Genomic DNA, 25,371 nt, shown 5'->3' with positions numbered 1-25,371 from the left:
CTAAAAATGCATATTGGGGGATCCACTGCCTGCAGTACGAAGTGAGGCCTATGAAGGCCCGTACCTCCTTTTGTGTCTTGGGTGGCGGCATGTTAACAATTAACTGGATGCGGTCGGGTGTAAGCTGTCTTCCCCCCTTGGACAGCAAGTGCCCAAGGTACACAACTTGCTGGACACAGAATTGCAACTTCGAAGGGGACACTTTGTGCCCCTTGTCGGCTAAGAAATGTAGAACCGTCAGTGAAGCTTTTTCACATTCAGGTTCGCTTCGGGCGGTGATCAGCAGATCATCGACATATTGAAGCAGGGCAGTGTTAGCTGGCATGTGGATACTGTCAAGTTCTCTTTTCAGTGCTTGGCTGTAGATGCTGGGACTTTCTGTAAATCCTTGAGGTGCGCGTGCGAATTTAAAACTTCGTCCATTTAAACTGAATCCGAACAAATATTGACTTTCCGGATCTATCGGGACGCTGAAGAAGGCGTTCTTGAGGTCAATTACAGTAAAGAACGTTGCTTCTGAATCAATAGCTGTCAGTAATGAAGAGATATCTGGGACCACGGGGTATTGTGGTACAATGCATTTGTTTAATTCTCGCAGATCAATAACTAATCGATATACTGGGGGTGCTTTTGGATCGGTTCGTTTAAGAATCGGAATAACCGGAGAATTACATACATTGGAGTCGGTTTCTACAACCACTCCTTGTGCAATGAGCTCGTCAATGATTTGCAGCAAAGCCACTACAGCATCTGGTGGTAATTTGTATTGTCGCATTCGTGGTAGTACTACTCCTGTTTTGAGTGTGACTCGATATGGTGTAATGTGCATACAACCTACATCAGTGGGGCCTTGCGCCCATAAATGTGCAGGTAGATTCTGTAACCGGTGATCCATGTCTCTAGACACGTAGTGACCCTTAAAGTCACGTAAAAATAATCGTACTCCTTCCGGGGAACAACATATTATAGCTCCTAGAGCTTTCAATGTTTTTATACCTAACAAGTTTTCTGGACATGATTTTGTAAGCAATAGATCTGTAGTTCGTGTCAATGGACCAACTGTGAATGCAAGTGGTTGCGATACTTCGTTAATAGTGGGCTTTCCTGAAAAACCAAGGGAAATATTTTGTGAGCCTGAGAGGGGTGCCCCTGGAACTTCGCTATGACTGATAGTGGTTCTGCTTGCCCCTGTATCGAGTAGAAACTTTCGTTCTTTCCCTAATACTTGACTCTGTACATAAGGACCCTCTTGATCTATGGGAACCTCGATAAGGGGTAAGCCAACTTCCCTCTCTAGGCTATTTCATGTGTAGCGCTGATACTCTGGGTAGTCATTTTGTGCATACTGGTACATCTGTTGCGTCGTGTTTTGTGTTGCTGCAATAGGCTGTGGCTGTTGTTGTGGTTGTTGTTGTTGTTGTGGTGCGGTCTGTTGTACAGCTGGCATAGGCTGTATATTCTGAGGTACTTGTTGCTGGATCTGATCCTGTCTAGGCGGACGTGGTCTCTCCTTCGTTATACCCGTAGAGATATTATGTTTTAGAACTGCGCAATCGTGTATATAATGACCTGGCTGTTTACAATAGTTGCATGTCCCTCTAACAGGACCCGCTGAATCATTGGACTGCGTTGTACCCTTTTTATGACCGTCAGCTGGAACTGACTGCGCAACAAGCATTTTCATTTTCGTGTCTTTCATACGTCTTTGTTCATGTTCTTGTTCTTCCCTAATTCTATTGTGATGATATTGTAACATTTGTAACATCTGTGACGGTGTGTTTCCTTGCCAGGTACTCTCGAATTTCAGTACTCTACTCTTAACTTGGGGCAAGGAATTTTCAACTAATTTTGTCACAAACAGATGTGGATACGACTCACTACTTGCTTTTATGCCACTATTAATACCAAAACATTTTTCAAATCGGGAATAGAAATCACTAGTATCTTCATCTTGTTTTTGTTTACAAGCTGAAATTGCACCCCAGTCTTCCTTTTTCGTAGTCAATAAACGTGGTAGTACCTGCACTAATAATCCTGGTAATACTGTAGTCTTTTCCCCAAGCCCTGAACCTGCAGCTTGGGCCTTCTCTTCGTTTTCTAATGCTGTCCAATCTATCTTTTGGTCTCCCACCTCCCATTCCTTTTCTTTGAGTTTCTCGTAAATACCGGCAGGCAATAAGACCTTTAATATTTTCATAATGTCAGGGTAAGTATACTCTCCCATGAGTAACATGTCTTTTATCTCACGGTGGAAACCTGCTGGGTCTTTGTCATGGCTAGGTACTACTTTCTTCATTTCTAATAATTCAATTTTAGTTATGGGCGTGTACACAAACACGCGTTTAAAAGTATTGTCATCACCTCTGACTGGGTGCACTTCGCGTAAGGGATTCTGTCTGTCTATGTGATACGTTTTTCTTTCCTTGGGGGGAACTGAAACATGTTCTGGGCATACGAAGATAATGTACTGGTGTCGATATTCTAGAATTTCTTTAATTAAGTCAGTACCTGAACCTCTCCATTTGTTCGTGAGTAATTCTATCAGTATATCAGGTAGGGGACCAGGATCGGAGTATTGGCTTCTATATAATATAAGGAGGTGTTGTATCATGTATATACCAGCTAAACGCTGTTCGTCTGGGGTGAGATTCAAAAACGTGTGTGCTAGCGCATCATCACTGTATTTTTCAGAATTGTCAGCCCATTGTACTGCTGACCTGGCTAATTCTTGTTCATCCATAGAATCGAGCATATAATACCCCCTTCGGTCTCGAAGTATTTTATCAGCAGCCTGGAATAAGTGTTCAGGGGACTTCGTATTTAGCATAGGGGCTTGAAAATGTCTGTTGTCTGGACGCATCGGACGTATCGGATCATTAAAGTATCTGGTATTGTTACAAGGTCTTCCCCTACCTACATAAGCTATCGTTTCTAAGTGTCCTGTGGGCATTTCTGATTCTTCCTCCTCCTCTCCCTCTGATTCAGTTTTGTCTGCCTCCAATCTGGCTTTATGTATTCGTTCTACTTCTTTGCGGATCTTTCGGCACATAGCTACTATACACGTCTGTTTATCATGTTTTCCCTCTGATATATTCTGACCCCATCTGGTAAGTACTTGCATTTCATCCTGATCTACCCCAGGCCTATCTCTGTCTCTGATCAAGCAGTTTATGAAGAAGCGTAACAGTAATCTCTGTATATCCACTTTCTGATAATCCATGACTTCGTCAATACTTTCAGGGCCTTGCCCTGTTTGGACAAAGCGATATATATTGTCTAGATGATTAACCATTCCTGGTAGTGTCGTTAAATATAGTGAAGCTCGTCGTATACGTAGTGATGATAGCAGCATTCTGTCATTTTTACCGGGCACTGGATCATATCTACAATCCACAAGATGTTCCTTAAACATGTCGGACGTTGCTATTTGGGGTGTACGTTGGTTTGCTAAATCTCTAAGAGACGATTTACTTCGTGACGGTGGCGTGGCAAAAATTGCTGTCGCACCTCCCGTCGCACCTTCTGAGGTGCTAGGCACGAAAGGATTTGTGGGATGTAAGGTAGAAACTGTGGATGCAGGAAAAGCGGTGGAAACAGATGGACCTGTTGGATTGTGCGGAGGAGTTTGTTGTTGCGGAGGTGGGGGCGGATGATCTCGGGGTTGAGCACCATCGACAGGTGGCGTGTGTGGTGGAACATTAACATATTCGGGAGCTACATCGTCTAAATAGGAGGAAAGGAAAATATCTTTTGCGGTCTTGGGATGTGCTTTAATCGGGAGTAATGGGGGTGGCAAATCTTTCAGTATTCCCGGGGTGGCCTTAGGTAAACCTTCGGCCAAAAGAGGATACATACCATTCATAAGAGTGTTCCGTTGTCTGTCTACTTGTTCTGTTTTTACTCGGATACCTTCCTCAACTAATACGTTTTCTCGGGCTTTATTTGAGTTCTCCCTACTTTTCTCTTCCTGTCTGAGCGCTTTCTCTGTGCGCCTATGCGATTCTTTACGCCATAGTTCAATGGCATCTTTCTGTGACTGTCTGGCTTTCTTTTTCCATAATTCTTCTTCTACTCTCATGATGCAATCTGCATCCCATGTCCCAGCTGCGGGCCACCTCTGACTTTCTGCTAGATCCTTGGTGTAGTCCACCCATAAGTCAAGATATAATACGGCATCTAGGCCATGTTTATGATACATAAAGTACCCTGGAGTGTCCCTAGGCGGAATGGGAACAGCTTCTTCGAGCACTCCTTTTCTAGTTTTGATCTGTCTTAATTTTGAAAAGAACGGCATCTTTAAACCTTGCTACTTGATTCTTACTCAAACTGGACTTGAACACAATTAATACGATAAACACAATAATGAACACTCATTCATACCACAATTTTTAAACACAGTAAAACATTTAACATTTAACATTTTTAATATTTAACGAACAATGATAATTAGAAGAAAACTAGTTACTGACATAATACTAATACTAGATAATACTGGATTATATACATGAACATACTAGATATACTGCTAAACAGTACAGATACACTGCTAAAACAGTGCAGACCGGATCTGTGTACCCAAACCCGTCATGACCGGCACAAATTAATGTGCACGTCTAAATGCCTCCCCAGCAACGGTACTCACCGGGTAGCACGGAACGGAAGGCCTCGGAACTGAACTGAACTGGACCGGACTGGACTCGACTGGACTCGACTCGACTCGGAACTTCGGAACCTGGTGGGCCTCTGTATACCTCGGATCTTGCTCTCTCAGCTAGGCTCTGGTCGGGATACTTCGCACTTCTCACCGCCTCGTCTGGGTGTTGATCGCAGCCTCAGTCACCCCCGCTTGGCCGGAGGGAGATACAGGAAATCCTGCGGGTACGCGTTTTTGTCCGTTCAGCTGTGGCAGGGGACCGGGCCTGCAACGCACCTCCGGCGCGTGAGATGAGAAAGTGTCCCTATTCGGGCGCCAATTTATGTGGTAAATATTTAAATTACCTGTACTATTTTTTATGCGGTAAAGTCTAGTAAGAATAACTCAGTCAAAATAAGAGGCAGAATCCGTGGTATTAGAGGTTCTGAAAAGGACTTTATTCCTTACAAAGGAATTATGGTTCGAACCAGGCAATCATATTCCATCACCACGAAGGTTCAGGAAGGGATCAGCAATACATTATTGACAAGTAACAATATATATATGAAAAGCATTGCATTAAGACAGATGCAGGAGGCGTAACAGCTGATAATACAGATAAGAATACACATACGTAATGAAAAATAGGCGTAATAATAGGCGTATACTAGAAACGTCATTTAAAATGATGTCACAAGTGGGTGGATCCATAAGAGAATCCTGCAGTGTCAGCAGAAATATTTGGCAGAGATGCGCGCGCAGCCGCATGACGTGTGATTGACGTGCAACTAGAGGGTGAAGGGGAATTGACATTTAGCTCTACATGTGGAGACAGAAGTCTGGGGGTCAGGTCAACCTAATCCCAAATCGTATCTAATATCTTTGTTTAAGGAACTGTTTTATCCAAAAGGAAAGGTCTCTCGGACGGAATCTATTCTATACTGACTGTTAGTGCATGTACAAGCGTCTATGTGTCTACATGAGATGCGAGGGGGCAGGAATCTTCCATGGTGACAGGGGCTATGAATTACTTGCATAAAGACAGCGAGGCCGGGCCCTTTGCTCGGTAGCTGGAGGGATGTTTACCTAAAACTTCTAGACAGGAATGCATTGAATGAGGAGCGGAGCAGATAACTTGAAGGCTGAATACAGTTTTTGGCAGGCAACAGGCCGCGTCAGGCACCGTTAGCCGCGCAGGGAGTAGGACAAAGTTCATGGATACGGATGCAGGTCCAGGCTGGAGCATTTTAGAGGCAGAAAAAGGAAAAGGCTTGATGGCAGAATTCAGGGCCTACTCGCCTGAACTGTAAAACGTGAAAAGTGGACCATATAAAGTCGGTGGCCAATCATACTTAGGAATGGAATATTCGACCCATTCATGGCGGATCTGAAAGAGGACAGGTTGATGTTAGACGCACATGGATTTGCGTCTTTATAGCTGGAACTGGAGGGAACATACATGTACTTGTAGCATGTACATGGAGCCGTTGGGGTCTAAGATAGGGGACACAATTGACCATAAAAATTCATATTTCCTCAGTGAGGTAAATAGTAATGATGATATGTGGGATGCAGGGAGACTGTTCACTTGAAAATGTGTATTCCATTAAACTCCATCTACAAGTCACTAAGTGCTATGTTTCCTAAGTAGTCACATCCTGCATAGCAGAGTTTTGTGTTTCAGCGAGCTTGTGTTCATTATTACTCTATTTCCAATGTGTAACCGTGGGATGTCATCATTTAATCCGGTTTCCCATGTTCTGAGGCGATACACCCATCGTTGTTCCTGGGTGTGTAGTTTTTTCTGGATGTCCTGACTTGTCCTTTTTTATTACCTCAAGAACTACCCATTTCAGATCCACATGCCTGTGGTTTTTCTCCAGTTAGTGTTGTTTCAATTTGGTGTTTGTCTTCTTGCACCTGATGGTGCTCCTATGTTCATTAATACGTATCTTAATATTTCTTGTAGTCCTTCCCACATACATCAGGTTACATGGGCACGAGATCAGGGAAATTATGTTTTCGCTGTTACAACTGCTGTAATCTTTCAGCACCCATGGTCTATCTGTCTTGATGTCCACCTCCTTAGTTGTACTAGTGTAATTGCACGCTACACAGTTGCCACATGGGTAGTGACCGACTGGTCTTTGGTTACCCGATAGTGTTGTCTGGGTCTCAGTCTGTGGGGACGGTGTCTTACCATGGACCAGTTCGTCCCGCAAGCTCGTGTCTCGCTTAAAAGCAAACAGTGGTTGGGGCCAGTGTTTAGTTGTTCCATTGAGATTATGCCAATGCTTCTGTGTGATGTTCTGGACTTTGTTTGATATCGGGGTGTATGTAGTAACGCACACTAGTCTGTCGTTGTCCTTCTTTTCTTGGTTCTCAAGCAGTGCCTCTCAGTGTTATTTCTCGCTCTTTTCCTTGCTTTCTTGATTAATTTTCTATGGTAGTGGCGAGGTATCAGTTTGTTTTCCAGTGTCTCAGCTTGTTCGTCAAATGTTTCAAGGGAAGACCAATTTCTACGAATTCTAAGAAACTGACCCACCAGAAGGTTTTGCCGGAGGGATTTCAGGTGGAAGCTTTCAAAAAGGAGGAGGCTGTTCCTATCCGTTGTCTTTTTGTGGACCTTAGTTGTAATGCCTTCCTGGTTCAATGTTATTACCGAATCCAGAAAAACAGCCTCTTCTTTGCTGAGTGTGTGTATGAACTTCAGGTGTTCCACTCTGGTATTAAACCATTGAACAAAATCCTTGGCTTGTTCTCTGTTGCCGTACCACAATATAATGACGTCATCAATGTACTATTGCCAAAGCTTCAGTTTTGTCCTATAGGGGTTGTCCTGGTGGAAGATGTGGTCTGCTTCAAATTGGTGCATGTACAGGCACGCCATACTGGAAGCAAACGTGCTCCCCATTGAAGTACCTCTAATTTGATGGTATATCATGTCCTCATATTCAAAAAAGTTCTCTGTCAGGGCTAGTTCGGCATACTCTAGGATAAAATGTCTTGGAGTCATGTAGTCCCACTCCCTCTCAAGTAGGATATGTTTGACCATGCTCAAGGTACGTCTCTGAGGTATACTAGTATACAGAGCCTTGTTATCCATGTTGATAATCCAGTCTTCTATGGGGTCAATCTCCATATCTCTGAGTAGGCAAAGGACATCTTTTGTGTCTATCAGGTATGAGGTAGATGTTTGTACAATTGGTCTCAGGAACCAGTCCCAAAACTGTGACAGAGGCTCCAGTACTGAGCCAATACCCGACGCAATGGGTCTCCCCGGTAGGGGAAATCTATTTTTGTGAATCTTAGGGAGAGTCTAGAACCTTGCTGTTTGAGGGTTTTCACACACCAGATACTCTGCTTCATATTTTGTAATCCAATCATTCATAAGACCCTCATCAACCATGCTTTTGATTCTGATGATAAGTCTGGGTATGGGATCGGTCTGGTGAACTTCATAGCTAAATTGGCATCAGACAACAGTCAAATGCATTCAGCATGGTACATCCCTTTGTCCATAATGACAATTGCTTCGCCCTTGTCTGCTGGTTTTATAATAAGTTCGATATTTTCCTTGAGGTCCATAAGTGCTTTTCTTTTGCCATTACTTAGATTTTGGAAGCCCTTGTTGTTTGGCATTCAATTGTGTCGATCTCCTTTAGGACTGCCTGTTCGAAGGCCATCACATGACAGGGGATTGTGTAGGTGGTAAGAACGTGGATTTCTTCTTTAGTCCCGTGTTGGATGTCTCCTGCGGGCCGGGTTCTAGGTTCTCAAAGAAGCTTTTCAATTTGATCCTTCTAAAGAACTGGGTTAGTTCAATGCGTAGGGCGGAGAGGTCATTTCTCTGTGTTGGTACGAACCCTAGTCCTTTGGAAAGGACAGAGTCTTCGTCTGGTGATAATGTATGGCAGCTCAGGTTTACTATGTTGGTAGGTCCCTGCTTGTGGTCGGTCCCTGGTCTTTCCCTTTGCTCCTTGTCACCACTATGTTTGGTGCTTGGTCTTCCCAATGTACTCTGGCCTGCGGTCTTGATTGTTTTTGACTTCCTCTTCCCCTGCCTCTGTATAAAAAATGCAGAGGACCTTGTTGGAATGGGAACCCTGGTGGGCAATAGGGTTGTTGCCAGTAGCCGAATGGGTGCATTGATGGGTGCATTGGTGGGTGCATGGGTGGTTGTTGATGGTCCGAAAAGTATTGCCTCTGGGGGCATCTTGTCCCCTCGTCACTGCTGCTGTCACTGTCACTTCTTTCGTCTCCTGAACTTAAGGTCCAATCCAGTGGTGTGGGTCTGAACCTCTGCTGTCTTCTCCCAGTAGTCTGTGGTTGAGGTTTTTCATAGTGTTCGTCTGTGACGTATGGGTATGTAAGTTGTTTCGTGGCTGAATTTCTGCACATGCTTTTTAGTTTGGTAAGTTTAGATTGTGTTAGATATTCCTTGTATTGGGAGTGGTCAATGTTAATTTCCTATAGTTTCTTCTTGAAGACGGAGATGTGCACTATTGTCTTTAATCGACTTTCGCTCTGCTGTATTTCAAAGAGTAATAGATCAGCTAATTTCCTAGCTGTATTAATTATTAGTACCAGCCAATCCTTAGTGCATTTCCATGCAATGCATGACCAGTATTTGCTAAATTCTTTATTGTTCAAGAATATTCTAGGTTCATTTGTAACTATTAACCCTTGGGGGCTGTGTTCTTCCGGCGGTATTCAGTCATGAATGCACCATGTAGGGCTGTATGGATTTGTTCTTTTTTGTTTGCAGAAAGGGCCTCCCATTCATCTGAATTGTTTACTGTCTGCACAAACCACTGTGTCTGCCAGTAAAGAGGGTGCCTTTAGTATCCCTGCAATCGTTGCTTTGTCAAATGTGAGTTCGTTGTTAATCTCCATGCTAGCTACGGGGTCAATGAGAAAGTTTAGAGTCTCACCGTTATTCGGCGGGCTTTTGAGGCGGGTGGGTAATTAACACCTTATATTAAAGGTACGCTTCTAGTTGGCTAGTGATGCCAATCTTTCTATGTAGAAATTACCCCTTAATTGTTCCCACAGCCATCAGCTGTACAAACCATGTAACACACTAACCCTGGGAAGTCCCAGGGGAGGGAACTAGAGAAACAGGGTATTCAGGGTGAGCTGGCATCCAACCTTAACATGTACACACAAAGGAAGCTACCCTGAATGAAACAGACCTGGGGTTTACAAGGTACTCTGTAGAGTACAGAGCATTTCACAAAAAGTGAAGGACTGTACTCACACACCACCAGATGTCATGCTTCATCATTGGCAGTCCTCGCTTTCTAGAAACTCCGTTTGGTAGAGAGCGGGCCTACACCTGGAGACAGGGAGGCCCGTGAAAGTGAGTGATTATTTAACAAACAATGTAAATGCCAAAATACATTTGTTTAGACAGGCAACTGTGCTTAGCCCCTTGTGAACACCTCCTTGAGAGGATATGGCAGAAGAACAATAAACTTTATAGGACTTATCGGGAGGATTAAGGGGTGATTCCTGGATGACAAGAGCACTGACATCAGAGGTGGAAGGAACTGTAATAGCTTAATAAACAAGACCCTTTTGAATGCCTCCAACCATCAAAGGTCCACCCCCAACAGCAGCATGACCTCCCCCTCAAGACAGTCAAAGTCCAGAGAAGAGGGCATAACTGGTCGAGAGGTAGCATAAAATCCACCAGAGGGATTGGCCTCCACTTCAGGAGCAATCCATGGCATTCTTCGAAAAAACCCAGTGATAGCTGGATAAGATCTGTAGTGATGTTACCAAAGAACTTTGGCATTACTATGAGCTCTCCTTACTTTATGATTTTGTCTTGGCGAAGGGGAAATTACGTGCCCAGAACGTAATTTTTTCAAAGTCATCGTATTCATGAAGATCTTACACAGCCAGGCCAGGGTGATTAAAGAAACAAATATTTATAGCAGGTATGCTCACCAGCAAAACGTACTAGGCGCTGGGCAGAGGCAAGAAAGAAAAGACTTCCTACACCCACCAGCCCACAATGGCTCTGAAGCCTATAATTTTATTTTCTTCCAAATAATTGATTTCAATGAGGCAACGAGGCACAAATAGCAGTAAAAAGAGATGTCTCAAAAGAGACTTTAAAGACATGCGGCATGTGCTCCTATACAGTAGAGAGTGCTCTGTGCGAGCCCCCTCTGCAGGAGCAAACTGCACCTGCCTAAGCAGCGAGGGCCATGGCCCTAAGGCCTCACCTGCACCCCTACTGTGTAAAACTACAGTGCTGCTTGATGACTTCAGTACCTATAATTCTCCTTCACTAACACTGACTTTAATAATTGAGTCCCAGTCGGGTGGGGTGCCGCAAATCCAAATATATGGGCAAGGGTAGGTGTAAAGTAGAATCCACCATCAACACCGTAGTTTGAACAAACCGAAAATAAGCCGCCTCAAGAACAGGCTCTGGATCTGCAGCCACCAAGAGCTTCATGCATGCCCATAGCCCCTAACCCGTGGCTCCTCTATTAGCGGGATAGCAAATAGCAAATGAGATGGCGCGATACGGCAGTGGGAGCAGCAGAGAAGCCAACGACACAGAGGAAAGACAAAGAGCAGACAATTCAGTACGGAGGTCAGGCAGAATGGTGGCTAACGGTGTCTCACAACTTTCATGGCTCTCATAGTTTTGCCCGGTTTTACCAGTACCATCCAAGTCGCTAAACTGGACCACAACACCCTCCTTTAACAAATTGCACCACTAACCGCTGACTGATGACTGGTGAACGCCAGCGCACGGCTCCCAGCTCACTTGGCTCCCTCATTCACTCGCACCAAGTGAGTTCAGCCTTTAACTGAATGTGTGCGAATTGGCATGTGAGTGGTTGAATGGGTGTGAGTGGTTGTATTGGTATATGAGTGGCTGTATGGGTCTGTGAGTGGCTTTGTGGATGTGTAAGTAGCTGTATGGGTCTGTGAGTGGCTGTATAGGAGAATGAGTGGTTGTGTGAGTGGCTGTATGAGTGTGTGAATGTGTGTCAGTAGTTGTAATGGTATGTGAGTAGTTGGGTGGGTATGTGTATCAGAGGGTATATGGGGCATGAGCAGTTCTATGGATAATGTCATCTATGATGTCATGAGTAATGTCATCTATGATATCATTAGTGATGTCACTGACCATGTCACTCATGAGTGATGTCATATGTGAGGTCATAAGCAGTGAATTGCAGGGGCATAAGTTATAGTTACCTTAAGTACCTATAACTGCTGAATTTTAATGGTTTTGTATGAGTGAAATCTGAGCCTAACTATAACGTCCTGGTAACCTTTGTTTTTTTCTGTCAATTTCTAAGGTTTTTTCTAAATTCTATTTCCTAACTGTAACCTTTGAGAGTGGGTGTGAGTGGCTGTATACGTGAATGGGTGTGTGGGTGGCTGTATGGGTCTCTGTATGGGTGTGTGATTGGCTGTATAGGTCTCTGAGTGGGTATGTGAGTGGGTTTTTAGGTGGCTGTATGGGTCTGTGAGTGGGTTTTTGAGTGAACATATGGGTGTGTACATAGCTGTGTAAGTGGGTGTAGGAGTGCCTGTGTGGATCCGTGAGTGGGTGCTTTAGTGTCCAAGTGGGTCTGTGACTGGATGTGTGAGTGTCTGAGTGGGTCTGAGAGTGGGTGTGAGTGTCTTGGGTCTGTGAGTGGGTGCACGAGTGTCTGAGTGGGTCTGTGAGTGGGTACATGATTGGGTGCAGGAGGGTCTGACGGTCCGAGAGCGACTACATGAGACTCTGGGGGGACTGAGTGGGCACGTGAGTGTCTGAATGCCTCCTTCTGGTGATTTCTGATCTCTATTTTGCCTCTTTCTGCTCGTTTCTGACCTCTAATTTGCCATATTCTGTTCGTTGTTGCTCTTTGCTGATCTATATTCTGTGTCTTTCTGCTCATTTCTCATCTTTATTTTGTTTCTTTCAGCTCTTTTCCCCGGAACCGCGGGGGTAGCTTCAAGGCCCCTGCTGGCTCCTTGTACCCTGCCAGAGCCGTCATTGTTCTCACAGCTAAGGATGTAGATCAATATTGTAAGAGCAATTGTTTTATCTGTTTCCCTGCCCAACAGACAAAACCTGCACTTCCAGCAAGCATGAGCATTTTTAAAGCTCCCGCTTGCTGGAAGCAAAGTGTTTGCTCTTGCTTGGCAGGAACCCAAGTCACAGCAACCAGCTATGTCCGGGGCTGGACACCCTGAGACATAGCTGGAGCCGGCCCTAGCCGGCCGCAAGGCCACTGTTGGCTCCAAAAGGGGGAGCTGAATAGCCCCCCTCCTTTCACTGGCCTGCCTCAGGGAGGTGGTGGTGGTCCCCGGGGCAGAGAAAGGGCTGGAATGGGGAGCTGTGCTGCCCCCCTCCTTGAAAAACAAAACCCCGGGAAGGTGGTGGTCCCCAGGGCTTGGGGCAGGTCCAAGCGCCCCCCCCCAAGCATTTAATATGTAGCCCGGAGAGGTTGTGGTCCCCAGGGCATTTTAAGTCCTTGGAGGATGGCCCGCATGCCCCCAGGACCTGGCCCACCCAGGGGATACAATTAAAACAAGCACGGGCTTCATTCACAGCAATATTCGCAAATGTTTTGCGAAAATTGTCATGAATTCAGAATAAAATGCTTTTATGTGTGGCAGGGTTCCAGGGGATCTCAGAAACCATGGCTTGGGGGCCAGGGTATTCCTATCCTGCCCCCTTTTTTCCCCCTGTGTTTTTTGGGGGACTCGTCTGAAGCAGGGTCCCATGATGGCTACCAACACTTCCTGGTTGAAGTGCTGGCAGTCAATCAGAGCTCTGCCTTTCCCTGAACAAGCTAGTTATTATTATAACAAATTAGCCACGATCACAGATATCCTTATTTGGTTTTCCACAAATTTCTCAAGAACTACTGAATGGATTTACACCAAATAAGTGAAAGTGTGATCTGCATAACCAAATCTATGTTTCTGCCAAATTCTGTATAATTCCGTATAGCGGTCCGGACTTTAGTCGTGTTGAAAGCTCCTATGGGAATTAACATGGGAAACACACTTTCTTTTTAACCCCTCCCACCCCTTTTTCTCAGCTCCTGCGGATCACCCCAAAACTTTCCATGCGCTTCAAGAATCACTGAGGCACTTTTTTGGCAAAATGTCATCACGATTCGTCAAACGGTACCATGTTTATAGGGAAGTCAAAAAACGCATGGTCTTAACTATAACTACCTACTGGCAACCACAAGTAGGATTTTTATGAACAAGTTACTTACATTCAGTAGCAATTTTTTCTAGTGGATACAGTATCTGACTGTGGATTCCTCACCTTTTGAAGGACCCAAATGCGCAGCATTCCACTGAAACTTTTCTCCATTGCTCTACCATGTCAATAAGGACGTCACAATGCATCAGCTCAGCACTCAACTCTTCGTGATGTAATTGGAGCCATACGAAGACCTGGTTGTGTGGCCTACAGTTCCACCCATTTTTTCCATGCCTTCTAGGCAAACAGGTGAATTAAGAACATTTCCAAGAAGTATACATAACATAAGGAAATAACCCACAATAGGATTTCCAAACCTAAGTATCCTCATGATCTAAACAGAAAACCTCATAGGAAAAAAAAATATACATACATGTATTTTTGGTATAGGCAGACAGGCAACGGAGAGGCGGGTGGGTCAGTGAGGAATCCACACGCAGATACTGTACGCATCAGAAAAAAGTGCTCCCAAAGATAAATCTGCCTCTGGATTCCTCGCCTTTTTAATAGAATCCCCAAGCAGTCCCGCACTAGGAAGAGGGTGCCTGCCTGCACCAAAAAATCCTGTAACACCAAACGAGCAAAATCGCCATCTCTCTTCTCCTCCAAAACTAAGCAATAATGTTTTGTAAAAGTGTGGATGGTGGCCCAAGCTGCACCATGCAGATGTCAATCACAGGGACACCTCTAGCCAAAGCAGAAGATGAAGATTTAGCTCTAATAGAGTGACCACAAATACCTTCAGGTGGCTCTTCTTAGCCATGGCGTAGCAAATCTTCATGCACAGGATTATCCACCTAGATAAATTTTTCTTGTGGAGAGCCTTGCCCATCATCTTGCCCACATATCCAATGAATAATTGGTCATCCAGTCTGAATTCTCTGGTTCTATCCAAGTAAAAACTCACAGCCCTCCTGGGGTCCAAACGATGAAGTTTCTCCTCCTCAGATGGATGAGGGGAGGGTAGAAAGTAGACAGGGCAATGGACTGCCCCAAATAGAATGGAGTAACCACCTTAGGCAGGAAAACAGCTATGGTCCTAAGAACCATCTTATCCACGTAGAATGATGTAAATGGAGGCTTGGAGCTAAGAGCCTGCAATTCACTCACCCTTCTAGCAGATGTAATTGCAACTAAAACTATAGTTTCGAAAGCAAGAAACCTTAACAGGCAACTATGTAAGGTCTCAAAAGGCGACCCAATTAGAAACGTAAGAACAAGATTTGGATCCCACTGAGGCATAATAAAGTGAGATGGTAGCAACCTATTGATGAGACCCTTAATAAATCTCATAACTATGGGGAATTTAAATAGTGAAGCAAACAAAAATGCATACAAGGCAGATAGGCAACCTTTAACAGTTGCCACAGTACAACCTTGTTGCGCCAGGGATAGTACAATACTTAGAACCTCTGACAAATGGGCTTTTAAAGGATCAATTGACCTCTCTCCACACCATTTAACAAATTTCACCCACCTGCCTGCACAGACTGTCTTGGTGGAGTGTCTTCTGGACAATAAAATAACATCCACCAAATCATGTGAGAAAGAAAACTAACTCAGGTTGCCCCATTCAATCTCCAGGCATGAAGGTGCAGAACCTGCCCCTGTGATTGCACGAGGAGGTCTGCCCTATGAGGGACACAGAGCAGAGGGCACAAAGAGAAGTAAAGAAGATCCGTGTACTACACCCGTCTCAGCCAATCCGGGGCTATTAATATGACTTGGGGGCGGCCTTGGTGAATCTTCCACAGAACTTCAGGAATCAAGGGTATGGGTGGGAAATGCGTAAAGAAGTTGGGAGACCCAATCTAACTGAAACTCGTTACCCAGAGCTCCCTGCAATGGATACTGGAGACTGCAGAACGACAGGCAGTGCGCGTTCTCATGAGTGGCAAACAGGTCCAGCTAAGGAAACCTCCCACATCTCGAAAACAAAGTACCACAGCCGGATGGACATGCCACTTGTGGTCAGCTGAATACTGCCGACTGAGACTGTCCACACCTAAATTCAGGGCTCTGGCCAAGTGATTTGCAAGGATGCAAATCTGATGGTCCTGAGTCCAAGACCAACGTCGCAGAGATTCTCTGCAGAGAAGATACAACCCCCCTTCTTCCAGTTTGTTGATATACCACATTGTGGTGGTGTTGTCTGTTAAGACCTGAAATGACTGACAGCAAAGGGAAGGTGGGGAGGCCTTGAGAGCCAGACGTATCGCTTCAGTTCCAAAAGATTGATGTGCAACAACCTTTCCTCTGGAGACCAAAGACCTTCGACCTCCAGTTACCCCAGGTTATCTTCCCACCCTAGGGTGCAGGCATCCGTTATTACTGTGGCCACCGGAGCATGAGAGTAAAATGGCTTCCCTCAAGACAGGTTGTCTGAAACATTCCACCATTGCAGATCTGCCGCAGTGTCTCTGGAGATTTTGACAAACTGCTCGAGATCTCCATTGTGTTGAAACCACTGCCTGCAGAGGCACCACTGAAGAGCCCTCATACATCAGCGTACATGGTTGACCATCAGAGTGCAGGAAGCAAACCGACCGTGCAGGCGCAAGACCTTCAGGACTGGAACCAATGCTCCTTTCTGAAACAGTGGAATCATAGCCTGAATGTCCTGAATTCTCTGTGGAGGTGTGAAGGCACGACACACTAGTGTCCAGTACTGCCCCTAGTTCCACTGAGAGGACTCTAGGTGAGATTTGGGAACATTTATTGAAAACCCCAAGCTGAACAACAGTTGCATCATCAACTGCAAATGGCCAACACCATCACTGGCAATTTCGCTTTGATATTTCAATTTGCCTAGATACGGGAACAGTGGAGTCCTCAACCTTCTGAGATGTGCTGCAATCACCTTTGTGAAGACCCGCGGTGTGGAAGTAAGACCGAAATGAAGGTCCAAAATCTGGTAATGTTACGACCCCACCATAAAACGGAGATACTTCCAATGCGACTTCGGAATGGGAAAATACGCATCCTGCAAATCGATCAGCACCATCTAGTCTTCCTTCTGCAGCGCAAGGAGAATCTGTGCCAGGGTCAACATTTTGAACTTCTCCTGTTTGAGATAAGAATTAAAAATCCTGAAGTCAAGGATTGGTTGTAAATTACCATCCTTTTTGGGAAGCAGAAATTCTGGGAGTAACATCCCTGACACCCTTCCTGCTCTGCAACCAACTCTACAGCACCCTTTAAAAGCAGCGATAGCACCTCCTGCTGGAGAAGCAGATTATGCTCCTTTGAACAAAGGCCTTGTGGGGGAGGAAAAGGAGGGGGAAACTCGTGGAAAGGTAGGGCATATCCACGATCTCTAAAACCCAGAGGTCTGTAGTAGGTCTGTAGTAACACACCTCCATTTAGGCAGAAAATGGGTCACCCATCCTCCCACAAGGCAGGCGTACTCTAAAATGGCAGATCTAGTGCTGCTTCCCTGCAACAAAGACTGGAGAGGAAGAGGAGGAAACTTGCTGATGGGCCGAACACACCGCAGACTACTTCTTGTCCTTCCCTGTAGGTCTTGTAAAGGGGATTTGCACCCTGCTGATGTTGTTGCTGCTGTCAACTTCTTCCCCAAAAGAACAGGTATATAGAGAATCCTCAAAACTTGCAAAATTACTATTAGTCTCTAAGCTGGGATTGAAGACCTGAGGATGTTACAATCACCCTGCTATCCTTAAATCATTGAAGCGCAGAGTCAGCCTTGGCCCCAAACAAGCGAGACCCATCAAATTGCAAGTCCAAGAGAGTAGCCTGGACATCCAGTGAAAAGCCCGATCCCCTCAAACAGGCATGACGTCAAGTAGCCAGATGAACCCATGGCCCTTGCCACTGAGTCAGCAGTGTCAAGCCCTGATTGTATAACTTGGTGGATATAGGAAAGTGGGTTTCTGTTGCAGTAACCCCCCCCCACACACCTTTTGCCAGATTTCTGATGCGCTTTGACTTGATGTGCCCTGGGTCCCTGCCAATCAGGTTCCCAGGGCCTGTGTTCTTTCCCAAAACTGTACCTTTGTACCCACAATTGGCACATCGCTGGCCACAAGTAAGCCCCTTGTAGAAGGTACCACAGGTACCAAGGGCACAGTGACCAGGGAAGGCCTCTGAGGCCTGCAGCACCTATTGTGCCACCCTTAGGGACCTTAAAATCCACACACTGCCATTGCAGGCTACATTTTGTGGTGCAGAGAAAACATTCCTGTGTGCCAGGCCTAAAATCCAATGCCTGTGGTCTAGGTGAGCCACCCTTTAGCAGTGTGCACAAGAGCACAGGTGAGGGTACAGCTGCATGAGCACTGCACCCCTACAGTGTCTAAGTCCATTCTTAGACATTGTAAGTGCAGTAAAGCCATAAAGAGTATGTGGTCTGCGAGTTGGTCATTACGAACTTTACAGCTCCATAGTGGCTTTACTGGAAAGTTTGGTAGCAAACTTCTCAGCACATTATACCCACACTGATGCAAATTTGTGATTTAATGACAGATGCACACAGAGGGCATCTTAGAGATGCCCCCTGAAAAACAACCAGCCCGGGTGTGGTTCCTGAATGGCTGGCTGCCATTTGCCCCCACCAGACAGGTTTCTGGACCCCTTGAGAGAGAGCCCCCACTCTCTGGGTCCAGAGACAAAGCCCATACTGGGCAGAGGTGTCATGCCTCCTCCCCCGGGATGGGCTGGGACCACGAAGCCTTCTGCCTTTGTAAGCTGTCCCTGCCTTTTGCTGCCCCCAGCAACTGGCTCCTACCTGTTGTGTCAAAAGTAATCTTACTGTATTTGAAATCATTTTTTAAGTAATGCAAACCTCTAAATGAATCCAACACAATCCAAAATTGCATTTCTGTGTACAGCCTTGCATTTGAAAGTATTTCTTACTTGCCTGTGCCAAGTCTTGCTTGGTTCTACTAGATAAAATATAAGTATATCTTTTTATACTTACCTAATTGGTCTGGATCCTGTCAGTGTGTGTGCCATCAGCCTTGATTGAGTGAATACAATAAATGCGTAACACACCCTCTTGATAAGCCTGTCTGCTCGCCCACACTATCACAAAGATAGCTGCTAGTACTTGTTTAATTTTGCCTCTGCTATACCTCTGGGGACTCCCTGGACTCTGTGCACACTATAACTTACTTTTGTATATTATATACAGAGCCTGCTTCCTACAGCGGGCAGCCACTTGTGCATCCCACAACAGCTCAGAAAAATGATCTGCTGGTAACTTAGGGACTTACAAAACAATGGGGGAACCCAAATATCCACCGGACTTGGGTAATGCACAGTACAAAACAAAGTGGTCACAGTGAAAATAAACTCATCATGAGATCCAACATCACCTTTAGTAAATCAAATTTGCAATTTATTCGTATTTACAACATGGTGATATTTATATTCAATAACAGCACAAATGTCTACATAGCTGTGAAGAGGTGCTCCAAAGGGGAAGGAGGGAGTGTTTGAAGATGTGCAATGGTCATGTTTTCCAAATAAATGAACTGTTTGTGTTCTTTATTGTATCTTGATTAAGTTGGCTCCCGAAGTGTAATACCACAGACCAGCCTTGGCTGTTAAAACTAACAATTTTGCCTTGCTGTGTGTTCAGATACCCTCCTTTTATATTATTTTCTCACCTAATTGGTATATCCATATATGGGAGATAGTATTTGTTAGAACTGGGGGTCTCTAGCTGGCAGAGGTAGGTACCTTTGACCTAATAGGGGCCCTTGCTTCTAAGTCAGGGAAAGGGGATTACACTACTGGATAACCCCTGCTCACCCCCTTGGTAGCTTGGCACGAGCAGACAGGCTTATCTCAGAGGCAGTGTGTTAAGCATTTGTGAACACATACAGTAATACAGTGAAAACACTACAGATGGACACCACACAGGTTTTATAGAAATAAGTATTCTTTATATAGACTTAGCACAAGACCACAAACGACAAAAATCCACAATACTGTACTCTAAATTGACTTAAAGATGGTAGAATTAACTTAGTTCAAGTTGCTGGTAAATGCGACACAGTTCTCACAAAAGTACCTGGATGCGTAACGCAAAATAAACAAAAGGCTCGCAGCGTTGGAGATGTGTCTGTTCCTTGCGTCGGGGGAGACGATGCGTCACGCCTCAATGCTTGTGCAGAGTAGGGGATGCGTCTCGATCTTTACCGGAGAGGAGGTGATGCGTAGATTTTCGTACTGCGGCCCGGTTGCTATGCGGCATGATGGCGCCTCAATGCGATGCGACAATCCGGTGTGATGCGATAAGATGGCTCCCTTGATGCGACGATTTGAAGATGATGCGTGCACAACCTGGCAGCCTTGCGGCGACTCTGTACTTTGGAGCTGCGGCAGGCCATGCGACACGCTTCTCCTGTGATGCGACGGCAACCCTCACGGTGGTGACACGCTTCTCCAGTGATGCGTCGGCAGACAACTGTGACGAAGACACGCTTTTGGGGAGATGCGGGTCGGCACACCTCTCCGGCAATGCGACGACAACAGCTGCGGCGGCGACACGCTTCTTGTTGCATCGCGCTTCCAGCTCCCAGCGACTCGCAGGCTTCTGCAGATAGAATTCCCAACAAGGAAATTCAGAGAGGAGCTGGTGGTGAAGTCTTTTGTCCCTGAGACTTTAGCAGTAGGCAAGCACAAGTTCAAGCCCTTGGAGTAATATTCTGAAAGATGATGAAAGTCCTTTGAAAGTTCCTTCTGCTCTCCTTGGAACTGAAGACACCACTGTAGGCCAACACATCTACTGGCAAGGGGGCAGTACAACTCCTACAGCTTCCTTTGGTTCTTCTCCTTGGCAGAGGTTCGTCTTGAGAAGTGATCTAAAGTCTTGGGGTCTGGGTCCCCATATTTATACTACTTTTCTCTGTGTTCCCTGAAGGCAAAGGCCTTTGCCTAGTCCAAACCAGATATGGTCAGTCCTGGAGCACTTTGTTGACAAGACTCCTTCTTTCCTTTCACAGTGCAGGCCAGAGACATCAGACACCACAGGAGGTGGAGCCAGCATTTTTGGAGGGAAGGCACAGCCCTATTCAGGTCCCAGGTGCAGCTCCTCCCACACATCTACCTGTAGATCTCTCTATTCAGCCCTGTGCTGACTCACCCTCCCTCCTGGAATCCCCCAGCCTCTGTCACTCACAAAACCAGACACACAATACACAACCTAGCAGAGGCAGGCTTGGACAGTTAAGCAAGAAAATACCTACTTTCTAAAAGTGGTGTTTTCAAACACAGAATGTTAAAACCAACTTCACTAAAAGATGTATTTTATCATTCTGAGTTCGGGCATACTAAACTCAAATTTCTACCTAGTTCCCTGAGTCAGTTGGGATTATAAGAAGTAATAATCAAACTGCCCATTCTGGCCTATGGGGAACAGATAGCCTTGCAATAGTGAAAAACGAAAATGGCTGTAATTCACTATTAGGACATGCCATACACACCAGGGCATGTCCTACCTTATACTTACAATGCACCCTGCCCTTGGGCCTACCATAGGGGTGTCTGATATGAAGAAAAGGGAAGGTTTAGGGACTGGCAAGTGGGTGCACTTGGCCAGTTAACATGGTAGTCAGAGACTGCACACAGCCTCTGCAGTGGCAGACCTGAGACACATTTTACAAGCTGCTTTTGTGGGTGGCACAACCAGTGCTGCAAGCCTACCAGCAGCATTTGATTTACAAGCCCTGGGCACACAGGGTGCACTGTACCAGGGTCTGATAAGTAAATCAAATAACCCAATCATGGAGTCACTAATCAATACATCAATTTAACATAGGGAGCACTTGCACTGTGGCACTGAATAGCAGTTGCACAGTGCCCAAAGCATCTAAACCAACAAAACATATCAAAAACAGAGGAGGCAATCAGAAAAAATGGAAGGGAGACTCACGCCAATGGTCCCAAGTCTAACAGTATTCATGCAATTTTTCGGATCCATTTGGATCTCATTCGACTTTCAAATGCTTGTATTGTACTGATGGGTTGACATCGCATACTCAATTTCCTATATTCCACCCTCCCCTTCTGCAAACGATCACAGTTTGATCCATAACCACCTACTCAGCGGCCGTGACCAAGGTTAGGTCTGCCCTTCCACCTCTACTTGATGACACGTCAGCCCACACGCTGACATCCGCCACATTGGGTAGGTTATGCGGCTGATCGGGCTACATGCTGGTCTAGTGCGTGCACGTCGACAGCTCCGTGATCTGTATTTAACAAGATGCTGCAACGGCCCTGCTTGCCAGATACCCGGTCGACCTTGACCGAGCACGAAGGTATGTTGCTTTCCCTGCTCCTTTCTGTGTTACTTGATTCGTTCCTTGTCTATACTTGGAGGGACTATGTGAGGCTAACTACTCTTTCCTGTGCTTCCTCACTAGATAGTTTATGGAGCTTTTGAATAATTCTGCCGTTTCACTATTGTCCATTTTCCAGAACATACACTGAGTAAGTTTACTCATATCTTTCAGGGCACTGGGGACGGCAGTTAATGTAGTAATTTTCCACGTCCTAGGCCATACTGCTGCTGATATACTTTCAATATTTATTTCCAGCACATACAGAGTCATTGATCCAATACAATCGCTCGTCTCTACGACATAGGAGCCCGGAGGCCCTAAAACTTTGAGTATTCCTACCAGATTTTTCTAGATGGACCGAAGGGTAACTTATATTGCTTTTCTTTGATTAATGAATTACGATTATTATTTTTTCCATCACCTGAAATAACAAGGCCAATTTTATTTTAAACCGTCCCTAGGTGCCTCCCCTTGTCCTGATGAAGACCCTACTGTAAGGATTCAAATTCCCTGCATACATCCTTGGGGTCAAAACGTTGACGGTTTTGTTTTCCATGTACAGACAACAGCGATTGATTCATTGTGTCATCAGAATGGTTTTCATGTATATTTAGCCTTCAAAGTGGCTGGATAGGTCACTATTCGTTTTTGATGTATGTATTGCACATCGCCCTTCCTTTTTCACGAACCTTCACCATTGCACATCTTTGAACACTCCCTCCTTCCCCTTTGGAGCACCTCTGTACAACTATGTAGACATTTGTGCTGTTATTGAATATAAATATCACCATGTTCTAAATACGAATAAATTGTACATTTGATTTACTAAAGGCGATGTTGGACCTAATGTTACGTTTATTTTCAATGTGACCACTTTCTTTTGTACGGTAACTTAGGGCCAACATCCTGCGCAGAGTCCATTAAGGCATGAACATAACTCCTCAAAAGACAAGTAGCATTAGTAGACTTAAGGGCCAAACTTCCTGATGAAAAAATCTTTTTGGCCAACTGTTACATCCTTTTGGACTCCCTGTCAGCAGGCGTGGTAGGGTAAGAACCTGCAGACAACTTGGAGGAGCAAGAAGCCTGAACCGCTAGACTTTCGGGCGAAGGGTGAGATGACAAAAACTTTGGGTCTCCGGGAGCCACTTTATATCTTTTGCCACTGACTTAGAAACTGCAGCAGAGGTCATAGACTTCTGCCAGATCACCAAGATAGGCTCTGTCAAAGTCTCACTGAATGGCAATAATGGCTCGGAAGAAGAGACATTCGAATGGAGAACTTCAGTAAGGATATTGGACTTTAACTCAGCAGATGGAAGAGGCAAGTCCAGTAACTCTGCAGCCGTTTGTATCACTGCATGTTAAGACGTCCCTTCTGGAGGTGGCAAACCCTCTTAGGAGATACTAACTCCCACTAAGAAGAAGTAGCCAATCCACTTGCCTCCTGCAGATCTTAAAAATCAGGATCCCAATCCACAATTTCACCTTCTTCAGCACCCTCATGCTCTTCATGATACATTTCCTCCTCTAACAGCCCCTGAGCCTCTCTACAGGATCTGATTCTCTGAATCAGCAACAGCACCGGTGACGTTGGTACCAACGCCTAGTGACAATCCAAGGTAGAGTCGGTAAATCTGCACCGGTTTGGATCCAGATGGTGCCGGAGATGGCTCATTGAATAAAGATTCACACCCTTCCTGTAATAGCACAGCCTTTCTCTGTGCAGGCAGAGGCCAGGCACCAGACAAGATGGGAATGAATGGTAAGGAAGAAGCCTGCTGAAAGTGAGGTGGGAAACCTCCCAGAGAATAAGCAATAGGACCCATGGGGCCTGCAGATGCACCAGATGGTGTTTCAGCCCTCGCAAAAATACTAAACATAGCATTGACAAAGGTAGATGGATCCGAACCCAGAGCCGGGAATGTCTGATACACCAGATCCTAGTTCGAGGAATCTGGCGTCGAACAAGGAAATTCTGGCTCTGGCCAGAGTCAGAGTCCTAGGCCCCGCTGCTGGAGATGGAGTCACCAACTTCGGTGTCAGAGGTGGAGTGACAAGGCTTCGGCGCAGGTGGAGGAGCGGTAGATCTCGGAGACGAAGCAGGAGACTGAATCGGAGACTAAATCGGAGATAGTTGATCTCTACTCTGAAGTCTTGGACTCTGAGACACCGATTTAGGAAACTCATCCTTGGAAGAGAGACGCTGAAACCTGTGGTGCCACTTCTTCTTAGGCTTGCTCTTAAAAGATCTTGAAACATGGGGAGACAGCGACTTCGAACGAGGTCTCAGATGACCTCTCTTCTGCTTTTGAGCCCTGGCCATAAACAATTTAGCCTCCCTTTCCATCAAAGCCTTGGGGTTCATCTGTCTACACGACAAACAAGCATGGACGTCGTGGTCCTATGATCCACACCATAGGCAATCCTCATGCAGACCACCGCATTCCCTACACTGCTTAACACCCATCTACAAAGTTGCAGTAAGATATTCTGCAGAAATCCCCCAGAAAAGTATAGCTTAGTAAAAACTGTTACGCATCAACTGCACGGAAAAGGGGAATGGACATCAGCACACCAACTAGGTCTCCTTATGGCTCCAATGACGTCACGCAGTCGCGTGCAGAACAGATACATTGTGATATCAACGTGGGAGAGCTATGGAGAAATGTTTCTGTGGAATGCTGCACATTGTGGTAATTCATGAAAAGGTATATATATATATCCATTCACAAGTTTGCCTGGAATGAGACAGCCTCACCGAAGAGAAAGTATAAAGCACTTTAATGGAATGAAGGAAGCAGCGTGACAAACAGCAGAGTTCTTCCCTGAATATAAGGCAGAGTCAAGGATGTTTAAAACATGGGTGCTGGAGTAAACTGGCGAGAGTGAGGCTGTCTCATTCCAGGCAAACTTGTGAATGGATATTAGCGGTACCGCCAGAACCGCGAGACGAGCCCAGCTGCATCCCTGCAGTCCGGCTGCAACGCCAAGCTACGTGGCAGCTGACGGTCGAGGAGGCATTATGGAGGTTAACACGAATGGGTGACAACATTGCAGCGTATCTTCCTTAACCCACTGAGGTATTTTATTTTGACATTGGGAGTGCAACGAACGCCGACTCACAGGAGGATTGAAACGAATGCACCACAAGTACCAGAGAGCCACGGGGGTGGCCACGC

The sequence above is a fragment of the Triturus cristatus genome, chromosome 4_2, assembly GCF_964204655.1.
Source record: "Triturus cristatus chromosome 4_2, aTriCri1.1, whole genome shotgun sequence".
In the NCBI taxonomy this organism is placed as follows: domain Eukaryota; kingdom Metazoa; phylum Chordata; class Amphibia; order Caudata; family Salamandridae; genus Triturus; species Triturus cristatus.
The sequence above is the reverse complement of the archived record's forward strand: the minus strand, read 5'-3'. Positions refer to the sequence as shown.